This window comes from Sarcophilus harrisii, chromosome 6, assembly GCF_902635505.1.
Source record: "Sarcophilus harrisii chromosome 6, mSarHar1.11, whole genome shotgun sequence".
NCBI lineage: Eukaryota > Metazoa > Chordata > Mammalia > Dasyuromorphia > Dasyuridae > Sarcophilus > Sarcophilus harrisii.
Genome location: NC_045431.1, coordinates 7,340,405 through 7,351,318, shown reverse-complemented (window position 1 = coordinate 7,351,318; position 10,914 = coordinate 7,340,405). Strand labels below are relative to the sequence as shown.

General features: G+C 50.3%; 1 protein-coding gene across 10 annotated transcripts in view; it reads left to right on the top strand.

Moving 5' to 3' along the window:
- The first annotated feature begins 7,650 nt into the window (after positions 1 to 7,650).
- Positions 7,651 to 10,914, top strand: part of PROM1 (prominin 1) — a 132,180-nt gene continuing 128,916 nt past the window's right edge. For 5 of the 10 annotated variants that reach the window (XM_031943432.1, XM_031943435.1, XM_031943428.1 and 2 more), the window contains exon 1: positions 7,837 to 7,980. The gene's annotated coding sequence lies outside the window, so the exon portion shown is untranslated. Of the gene's footprint in view, positions 7,769 to 7,836; positions 7,981 to 10,914 lie in introns of those variants that run through there. The other 5 variants (XM_012552316.3, XM_012552315.3, XM_031943433.1 and 2 more) reach the window with 2 other exon arrangements.

The window sequence follows — 10,914 nt, the reverse complement described above, 5'->3', positions numbered from 1 at the left end:
AACAACCTCGAAAGGTCAGAAAATTTGGATTCCCAATAATACCGGGAGGATGTCCCTGGAGCAGCAGTGGCCAATGGCATTGTTTGAAGCAAGAACTGAGAGCTACCCCATGGGAACACTAGTCCCAGTGAAGAAGGGCAGACCTGAGACTGCAAAGGGACTATCCCTTGAAGTCTATTGAGAATTGCAGCAGCCAAAGGGTACTTTGAGAGGGTACTGTGAGGAAATAGAGAATAAATGTGGCTGAAGTGCTGGCAATTCTTCTAAGTTTGAGCTTACTATCCTCCAGGACCTTATGCATGGGTTTGGACTTTTTCTCTCTTCATCAACTCCACCATGCAGAAATGTACTACTACTACCTACAAGCATTCCTCAAAGCTCTAAATACATGAAAGAATCATTACTTTGCTCGCTGGTTAGTGAATTATAGAAATATGAGGCCATATTGCAGTTGGTGAGAAATGTCTGATGCTAATTATTCTTATGATATAACATATCAGTAAAAATCTCTTTGTAAAGCTGATCGATCATCCCTGGCTTACCGAAGATCAACAGATGGGGGCTCATGAACAACAGTACTAGAAAACTCTACCTCTTCAACTTTATTCCTTCCAAGATCACTAAGAATTTTTCTCCTCTCTGTCCCATACTATCAGTATTAGTAGTTCACATCTGAGCAGGAGAAAACTTCATCTTTATAAATCAAATCCTAAACGGCTGCAGTGTGTTCTGGGTTTACCGCTCTCTGACACCAAATGTGTGACCCATTGGAAAGATGACTCTCCCACATCACCAAGCAGGGCAGTGGCAGATCTTCCTCGGTAAAAGAAATGTTTACATCAAGAACTCCCTACATCAATGAAATCACGAGATGCTCTGATGGGCTGAGGCTTGAGTTGATGCACTGAGGTCCCAAGCACGTGAGGCTAAATAGTCATTGGACTATACAAGATGCAAAGACAGAAATGAAAATAGTCCCTGTCTTTAAAGAGCCTTCATCGAGTTGACAGGCTACATGCCTAATTGACAAGAATGGCAGAGGAAATGTGTATTCAGATAAGTAAAACAATCTTCGAGGGATAAGAGTTAGCAACTGCAGAGATTCGGCCAAGCTTTGTGTTTGAGAGGGCATTGGAGACAAGTTTCCAAAAAGCTAGGGACTGTAAGAGAGAAGAGTGGGTAAGGCTGGAAAATAGCACTGGTGCAGTTGACAGCTGAAAATATAACTGAATCTTACACTTAGCTCCAATTTCCATATTAGAGAATAAAGTTGAAAGGGATCTTTTTGCATTTCTGATTTTGCCTTTCACTCGTGTTATTAAAAAAAATGTAACATTGATTTGGATTTTCTTTTTTTCTCTTCATCAAATCTCCCATGCATGAATGCACTACCTATAAGCATTACCTGAAGCACTTAATACTTGAAAGAATCATTCCTTTGTTATCTGGCTTATTGAATTACAGAAATATTATTCTTGTCAATAAAGCCTATGGGCAGAGAAAGAAAAACAAGATTAACAGGAAATTGAGATGAGACATTTACAAGAGAAGCCACCAGCACTTGTACCTCCTGTGACCCGGTTTTTATGGAACATCTCCACCCACCCCTCGCCTCCCCCATATTAAAAGCCAATTGCTCTATTTTCAAATTGGGAAGGTATGCTCAAAGGTTTGAAGGGGTTTTTGTTTTTGGTACTTGCATATTTTTGAGCAAATGTACTAAGTTCATATGACAAAACTAATCATAAGAGTAGGAAAGAATTACCACACTGTGAAAGAATACTAGAACTGAGGGACCTTAAAAGGTATCTAGTCCAACTTGTACCTTTAAAAAATCCTTTAATATAACTTGTTCAATGGGTAATCATCTAGATACTCATTGTGTGACCATGAGAAAGTCATTTCACATTGTTTGCCTCAGTTTCCTCATCTGTAAAATGAGCTTGAGAAGAAAATGGCAAACCCCTCCAGTATCTTTGCCAACAAAACCCCAAATGGGGTCACAAAGAATCAGGTATGACTGCACCACAATTACTAGGAGATTTTTTCCAAGTATCAAATCTATATTTGACTCTTTGAGTCTTCCACCCTTCTGAGGTTTAGAAATGCTTTGTTTCTTCAATTGGTCCTTATCTGACATGGTTGCCCTCTAGCATATAATCTGCCTTAGCGATCTTTGTCCAACGGTATCTTTTTTGGTTAAAAGAAATATTTCTTACAGAGACTATGCCTTTTGGTAGCAAAAGTCAGTTTCCCACAACTCTTCCTCTCCCTGCCATTTTGTTTAATGGAGTGTATCAAGAGGGTAACCAGGATTCAAATCTAATTCATTTGTAAGTCAAAACATTACACTCTCCATGACATTGGTCCTCTTCGAGAACAAAGAAAGAACAACTAATCCATTTCATAACAAGAGCTGTTGAATATAAGACTAATAAGTTAGCATTTATATAATGCCATAAAATTTGCAAATCACTTTGCAAATATGACTTCATTTTGTGTTCACAACAACTCTGGTATAAATTAGATGCAATTATTATCCCCCTTTTATAGTTAGGGGTAAAAGGAAGCTAGAACTTAAATAATTTGCATGTGCTCATACAGCTAGTGAGTGTCTGAGACTGGGTTTGAATTTAGGTTTTCCCAACTCCAGGTCCAGTGCTCTACCCACTGAGTCACCTGGCTGTAAAGAAACTAGGGATTTTTAGTATGGAGAAGAGAAAGTCTAAGGTTTGTATAATAACTCGGAATTGGTTGCTCATTCAATATTTGAAGAGTCATCACATGAAGAGGGATAAGATTTTTTTCTACTTGACACCATGGGGAAGAATCAGTAACAGTGGACAGAGATGGCTGCGGCGGATTTTGCTCTTCTATTCGACAAATTTCCTAATGAGTAGAGGCTCCCAAATTGCAAAGGGCTATCTCATCAGGCAAAAGTTCCTTTCTCTGGAAGTCTTCAAACAAGGGCTGGATGATTGATTACTTGTTGGGGAATTGCAGAAGGCCTTCTTTTTAGCAGTTCTTTGGGCTGGATAGCTTCTTGCAGATTCTGAAATTGTAGTTTCTTTCAAGTTCCAGCTAACATCCCACCTTCTATAGGAAGCCTTTCTTAGTCACTTTTAATGTTTATGCTTTCCCTTCATTAATCATCTCCAACTGGTCTGCAATATAGCTTGTTTGTACATAAGTTTTTGTACATCACCTCCTTCCATTATATTATGAGCTTTTTTTAGGGTAGGAACTGTCTTCTGCTTCCTTTTTTGTACCCTGAACTAACACAGCTATTGGACCATAATAATGGGAAGGGAAAGACCCTCATCAAAACCTAAGCAATGAACTCCAGAGGCACAGCCAGGATTGTATATACATATGTATACATATATATACAAATACCTATATATGTCTGTATGAATGTATTATAAAACAACTATATAATGATGTAGTGCTAACATTTAAATAGGGAATAAAGAAACAAGTGTCCTTTTCCTGTTCTGGGATTGAGAGTTTGTAGAGAGAACTGGAAGGGAGAATAAAAGGAAGAATAAAGTGTATATAAGTAATATATAAATTCTAGTTATTATTATTCCAAAGTCCTCAGCTTATCATTTAAAGTCCTTGACAATCTAGTCTTATTTATATTATTCCCATCGAGGCATACTGCTCTCATCATACTGACTGGCCTGCTGAACTTCCCCAAGCATCACAACATATCTCCTGCCTCTTTGCTTTAGAATGAGGAATCTCCCTCTGGTCTGGAAGGTACCCTGAATTCACGCTTGAGTATGGGCTCCTATCAGAGTTCTTTCCTGACTCTCTCTGTTATTAGCTCTCTCCCCCTGCCTTCTTTTCCTCCCCTTCTCTTCTACTACTTAGTTCTGATGCATTTGCTTATACTTTTGATCTTCCACATAGAAAGTAAGCTTCCTGAGGCCAGGGACTGTTCTCTGTGGTCTTTGTATCCCTAGTATCTAGCACTGTATAATTTTTTTTTAAGTTTTAGTATCTATTTGTTATATAATTGATGTGGAAACCTCTCAGGGAAGAATTGTACCAATCAAATGAGATACTTTTGTTGTTGTTGTTGTTGTTGTTGTTGTTGTTTTATTTCATAGCTTTTTATTTATAAGTTATATGTATAGGTAATTTTACAACATTGACAATTGCCAACCTTTTGTTCCAATTTTTCCCCTCCTTCCCCCCAGCCCCTCCCCCAGATGGCAGGATGACCAGTAGATGTTAAATATATTAGAGTATAAATTAGATACACAATAAGTATACAAGACCAAACCATTATTTTGCTGTACAAAAAAGAATCGGACTCTGAAATATTGTACAATTAGCTTGTGAAGGAAATCAAAAATGCAGGTGGGCATAAATATAGGGATTGGGAATTCAATGTAATGGTTTTCAGTCATCTCCCGGAGTTCTTTCTCTGGGCGTAGCTGGTTCAATTCATTACTGCTCCATTGGAACTGATTTGGTTGATCTCATTGCTGAGGATGGCCAGAGCCATCAGAATTGATCATCATATGGTATTATTGTTGAAGTATATAAGGATTTCTTGGCTCTGCTCGTTTCCCTCAGCATCAGTTCGTGTAAGTCTCTCCAGGCCTTTCTGAAATCAACCTGTTGGTCCAAATGAAATACTTGTAAAGCATTTGTACAATTCCTAGCATATAGTAGGTGCCCTATAAATGCTTATTTACTCTTGATTTATTCACTTTCTCTAATGTAGATCTATAACCTGCATGTAGTCTCAAGGATTAGGTGACTTGCTCAATATTTCAATCAATAGATATTAGAGAGGGAACTTGAATTCTGGTCTTCTTGCTTTAAGACTAGCTATAGTATGTTATTCTTCCTCTCTGCCTTGCACACGGTTGGTACTTACAAAATATTTGTTGAATTTTGCCATAAATGTCTTTTCAACAGAGGTGATTTGGTTCAGTTCCAGTGGTCTTGTGGTGAAGAGGGACATCTGCCCCCAGGGCAAGGAAAGGACTATAACTGAGTATGGATCACAGCATAGTATTTTCACTTTTTTGTTGTCGTTTGCTTGCTTTTGTTTTCTTTCTCGTTTTTTTTTTCCTTTTTGATCTGATGTGTGTGTGTGTGTGTGTGTGTGTGTGTGTGCAGCCTGATAATTGTAGAAATATGTATAGAAGAATTGCACGTGTTTAACATATATTGGATTATTTGCCATCTAGGGATGGAGGAAAGGGAGAAAAAAATTGGAACACAAGGATTTTCAAGGGCGAATGTTGAAAGCTAACTATGCATGTGTTTTGTAAATGAAAAGTTAAAAAAAAAAAAAAAGAATTTTGCCGTGAATAAAAATGAAGATACTCCACTTAAGTTCCTATGCAGAGTATAAATAGCACTGAAATGACCTAATATTTTACTCTAATGGCTTGCTTTGGTGGGAAACGATATGGGCCACGTCTGGGAAGTCACGGACAGATCAGAGAGAGTCTGGGGAGCCATGATGGCACTATTGCGGGTGCTTTCTTTACTCTTACAGATTGCCACCTAACTTTTGGCATGAGTGACGCAGAGGTGGCCAGAGGTGAAACAGAGGAAGAGGATTTGGGGGAGGGTCACTAAACTCTCCTTGGTTGGAATCAGAGAGGGGTCTCAGAGGCGCTCCGGTCTAACACCCTCTTTTCAAAGAGGAAAGAGGCCAGTGCCTTGCCCAGGATCCCCCGGTGGTCAGCTGCAGAGGCTGGGCCTCCGGCCAGAGATGGAGCTTTTGTGCTACACTGAGCTGGGGAAGCATCAGGGCCTGTGAGTATTTTGTCACATGGCTCACGCACATTAATACCATCATCTGCCCGGGGAGGTGGTAAAATGCGTAAAGTGCCAGCCCCAGAGACTTACCAGCTGGGTGACCCTGAGCAAGTCACTTCACTCTGCCTCAGTTTCTTCATCTGTAAAACGAAGGAAAAGGCAAACCTCTCTGCCAAGAAAAGTCCAAATGGGGTCGGGGAGGGGGACGAGATCGAGCCACGCCAGCTATGAGTCAGCCGGGGTCTTTGGCTCCTGTGGTGTTTGCTTTGGGTCAGAACTCGGTTTCGGGAGCTCCCAGGGTGCCTGAGAGTTTGGGGGGCTGCTGAGGTGGGCCAGCGCGGAACTCGGGTCTCCTGACCCCAAGGACCCTGAGGCAGGCTTCCTCCTCTGATTAGTCACCACAGATCTCCTGGATATTGCGCCTTAAGTCCTGCAAAGTCCCTTCCTCCTCGCACTGTGCAGAATTAGGTCTAGACATGATTGCAGCACCGCCGACGAGCTCAGTCGCTCCTCTCAGGCAGAGCCTCGTTTCCAGTTAGCTCCTAATCTCACGGTCCTGATCTCCAGCAACATTTAATTAAATTTTACCTATTTAGCCCCAAAGTGGAGTGGGGGGCTGCGGGTGAGATGCGCGCTTTGGGGAGGAGAAGGAAGCGAAAATCCGTCCCTGGAGGCACCGACCGCCTCTCGCCGGCCAAGTCTCTCCCCTCCCAGCCCCGTCTTCTCCCCCCAAATGAGGCAGGGCTGGAATCACTCATCTGCTCCACGTTGCATTATCCGAGGGGCTTCTCAAGGCCCGAGGAGGCTCGTAGCTCGCGCTCCATCACCCCAGTGGCCGGCACAAGGCCCCGTGGCTTGTGAAGGAGATTACGGAGGGACGGGGAGAACGCCAGGGGCGCTCCTCGGGCCCGATTCTTCCTCTGGGAGCGGCTCGGGGCCGTCCCCCAGGGTTTCCGGGGGGCCTGCGCCATCCAGCTACCCCAGGAGACCCCCTTTGCTTCTAAAGGCCGTCCGAGGAGCTCAGTGTCCTGCGCTTGCAGGGAGGGAGTCGGTGCAGAGGGAATTGGGTCCGGGCTCGGGGAACTGGGGATCTCAGTGCTTCGGGTTCACAAACTCCCATGTTGTCCTTTGCGAGGTTCAGCCTCGACCCTGAAATACGTGTGAGAAAGGGGAGAGACAGAGGCAGAGAGACAGAAGGGCCCAGAGAGGCAGAGAGAGACAGAGACAGAGAGACAGAGACAGAGAGAGACAGAGATGGACAGAGACAGAGAGACAGAAGGGCCCAGAGAGACAGAGAGAGACAGAGACAGAGACAGAGAGAGACAGAAACAGAGAGAGACAGAGACAGAGAGAGACAGAGACACCGAGACAGAGACAGAGAGATGGAGCAGGAAAGCCGGAGAAGCAGAAGCTGCGTCTCCAACCCCTACGGACGCTGCAGTTGCAGGCATCTTTTCGGGGCCCGAGGTGGGGAGGACGAGGGAAGGGGGAGAAAAGACCTTCTTACAAATTAAAACTCCGCAGCCTTTTGTGCCCCTTCCCCCCCTCGGCCCTCGGGCCAACCCTAGGACTTAGGCTGCGCTCTGAGGGCGCAACAGGTCCCCCGGCTGCTCGGTGGTTCCCAAGCTGCGAAGCTAAGTGGCCTCCCCCCCTCCCCAGCGAGGGGAAAGGGCGAAGGGGGCGGCCTCGGGCCCAGCCGCTGGCCCGCGGGAAGGGCGAGCCTCCCAACGCCGAAAAGCCCCCAGCCTCCGCCCCTTGGGAGTCGGAGCCGGTTCCGCGCCCCCTGCACCGGCTGGTACGGGGGGGGGGGGGGGAAGGGGGCGGGGACGGAGGGGGGGTGCGGGAAGAGGGAGGGGGAGGGGTCTCCGGAGCCCCAGCCGGTGGTCCCCTGGAACTGGAGGCAGGTTCCGTGCCTCATAAATCATTCATGAGCCGGGGCTTCGAGGGCTGCTGAGCACGGAGCGAGTCGGGGAGGCTGGTGTGTGTGCGGGCAGAGGGGAGGAGGGGGAGGGAGGAGGGAGGGAGGGAGGAGGAGGAGGAGGAAGAGGAGGAGGCTGGGGCTGCGGTGGCGGCAGCTGTGCTGGAGCGGAGCGGGAGCCCACGACGTGCCTTAGCCCGGCCGCAGCTGCAGAACTAGGTGCTAAGCTAGGCAGGGGGAGAGGGGAAACAGCTGCCAACAGCTGCCGGGCGGTGAGTACCCGCCCCGCGGGGGCCGCTTCCAGGAGCTGGGAAATACCTGGGGAGAGGAGGAGGGCCCCGAACAGGGGATGCGGGGAGACCGCGGGGAGCGCCGGGATGGCGAGGGAACCCCCAAAGCCGGGCTCCGGGGGCTCGGTGGGCACGGCGGGGCTGCGGCCACGGAGGCACCTGACGGGGGGAGTGGAGGCGGGAAGGGCGCGGGGCTGGAGCCCGGGCTGGGGGGAGGGCGCCGGGAATCGGGGCTGGAAGGGGGCGCGAACAGGGAGCAAACTTTGTTGACTTTTGCTGTAATTTTCCAGCGGCGCAGCTGGGGGTTTTCTCGGTACGGCAGGGCGGGCTTGGGGGGAGAGACGTGAGGGAAAATCGGTCGGTGTTGGGGCTGAGTTGAAAAATAGGGGGGCTAGCCTCGCCCTCGCCCCCCACCATGTTGTGGCTTTATTGGAGGTCCTCTGGGACCGCGGGCTCGCCTTCTGGGAAGCTAAGAGCTGTAGCGAGAGCAGGTAGGGCTGAGGGGGCGGAGGGCGCGACGGGAGACGGGCTGGTTAGAAGAACGCCGGCTCCATCGCTGAGGTGGAAGACGGGCATCTCCTCCAGGACCGCGATTCCCCCCGGAGCCCAGAGCGACCTTCCCTCCCGCCCGGCTCGCTCCCCCTCCGGGAAGCTTTGGGGATGGAGCGTTACCTAGGCTCTCCCCCCCCCTTCCCTCCACCTCTTTGCTCCCGCGGGATTCCGTCCCAGAGCATCTTCCCGCTGTCCCCCAGCGCTGGGCCCTCCCGGGCTGGGACCCGGACCCTGCCCGGGGCAGGAGAAAGGCAAAAGTGGACGCTTCGGCTGGTTCGGCGTGGGCGCGAGCTCGGGCCGGCGCGCGGGTAGGGGGGCGCGGGCTGTGGGAGGGCTCCGGAGGTAGAGGAGCCGGGCTCGGACCCGCGGCCAGTCCCCGCTCAGTCCCGGCCGCCGGCCCCGGACAACAAAGGAGAGACGGGGAGAGGAGGAGCTTGGCTTCAGCCGGGAGTTTCGGCGCCTCGGCCCGCCCCCTCCTCAGCCCCTCCGAGCCCCGGCCCGGCCCGTTCCCGGGCAACCACCCGGTGCGAGAGCCGTCCTGGGAGGGGGCTCGGAATGCCGTTATCCCCCCTCTCCCCCCCCCGCCCGAGAGCCTGGGGCTGCCGGGCTCCGCTCCTCCCGGGGCAAGTTCCAGTCAAGCTACTCCGGGTAACCCCGCGCCCCTCCCCTGAGCGGCTCCGGCCGGGAGGCGGCCCCTCTCCCCGCACTCCGGGCCCCGCTTCCTCCCTTTGAAATCGCCTTTGTATTCCACTGCTTTGGTGCCCGGGAGCCGGGGGGGGGAGGGGGGCGGGGGGGAGCGGGGAGGGGGGCGGCCGCCTAGAGAATACTTAAAAAGAGGAAGGGGGGGAGGCAGCCCCCCTCCTCTGCCGGGGACAAGCGGTTGCCATAGGGAGAGCTTGGGGCTGACTCACAACGTGAGTCGGGACCGGCCCCGGACTGAACGTTTCGGGGAGTCGGTTGCGGAGCAGATACTGATGCTTTTAAGGCTCCGAAGTGTCAGATGGGGATTAGCAGGTTTTCTGTCCCCCCCCCCCTCCCCCGACCTCGGAGCCCGAGTACGAGACTTGTGGTTCGACGTATGCAGAAGAGAGAGGTGTCTCTGTCTGTCTCTGTCTCTCTCTCTCTCTCTCTGTCTCTGTCTCTCTCTCTCTGTCTCTGTCTGTTTCTCTGTCTCTCTGTCTCTCCTCTCTCTCTCTCTCTCTCTCTCTCTCTCTCTCTCTCTCTCTCTCTCTGTCTCTCTGTCTCTCTCTCTCATTCTCTGTCTCTGTCTCTCTCTGTCTCTGTCTCTCTCTGTCTCTTCTCTCTGTCTCTCTCTCTCTCTCTGTCTCTGTCTCTCTCTGGGGAAAAGCAGGATTTACCCGAGGCAGGGGCCGGGGGGGGGGGGGGTGTAGGACTGGTGGCTGGAAGGGCCCTTGGAGATAATCCAGCCGATCCCCCTCATTTACAGGTGAAAATCTCAAACCCAGCGGGTGGCTAAGATGACAAAGGTAGCGACACCTCAGCCAGGCTGGAAACTCAGACCCCGGATTTAGGGCAAAGCCATGTTAGGTTAGGTTTGGTTTTAAAGCGGGGATCGCTCCCATCTTAGGGGTGACACAATCCTACCCCCAGAGTCAGTTCTAGCCCAGGCGATGGGACCGCCCGGGAGGGTCGTCCCTGGACCGCTGAATGTCAGCTCCCTGGGAGCTCCTTTCTTGATCTACAAAATGAATCGGCTGCTCCCCCTTCCAGCTTCCAAACGCTGTGCTCGGCCTCCGAAGCCCCCCAAAGCCCGGCCGGAGAATTGGAATGGGGCCAAATAGCAAGGATAGAGAGTGTTTGAAAGCTGAAGCTTGATTGGAAGGACCCTGACGTGGGAGGGGGAGCGGGTGCTTCCGCTTGGCCCCCGGGGCAGATCCAGGAGCCCTGGGTGGAAGTCCCCAAGAGGGGGATTTAGCCTTAGTGTCAAGAAAGCGCCTTTCACCCAGTTAGAGCTGTCCAACAGAGGGATGGCTTCCCTCCCGAGGGAGACAAAGCTTCCTCCTGCACCGGGACGCCCTCAAGCCCAAGCTGCCTTATCTCTTGTCAGGGATGTTGCCGGGAGAAATGCCTTTTGGGATGAGGCGGATTCGTCGGTGGCTGGGGCTCCTTTGCACCGAAACGATGTGTGTCAATCTTGGGAGGTTCCATGGTATTTGTGCCTCTTTTCTCTCAACGTGGAAATTTGGAGCCATGAACTAGATGGATTATCCTTGGAGAGAGGGGACTTCAAAGTTCCCCGGAGATATCCTGCTCCTAACCCTAACCCTAACCCTGCCCCGAGGCAGGATAACATGGGAGTGTCACTGGGGGAGCCGTGGGGAAGGCCCAGAGCAGGCACAAAAC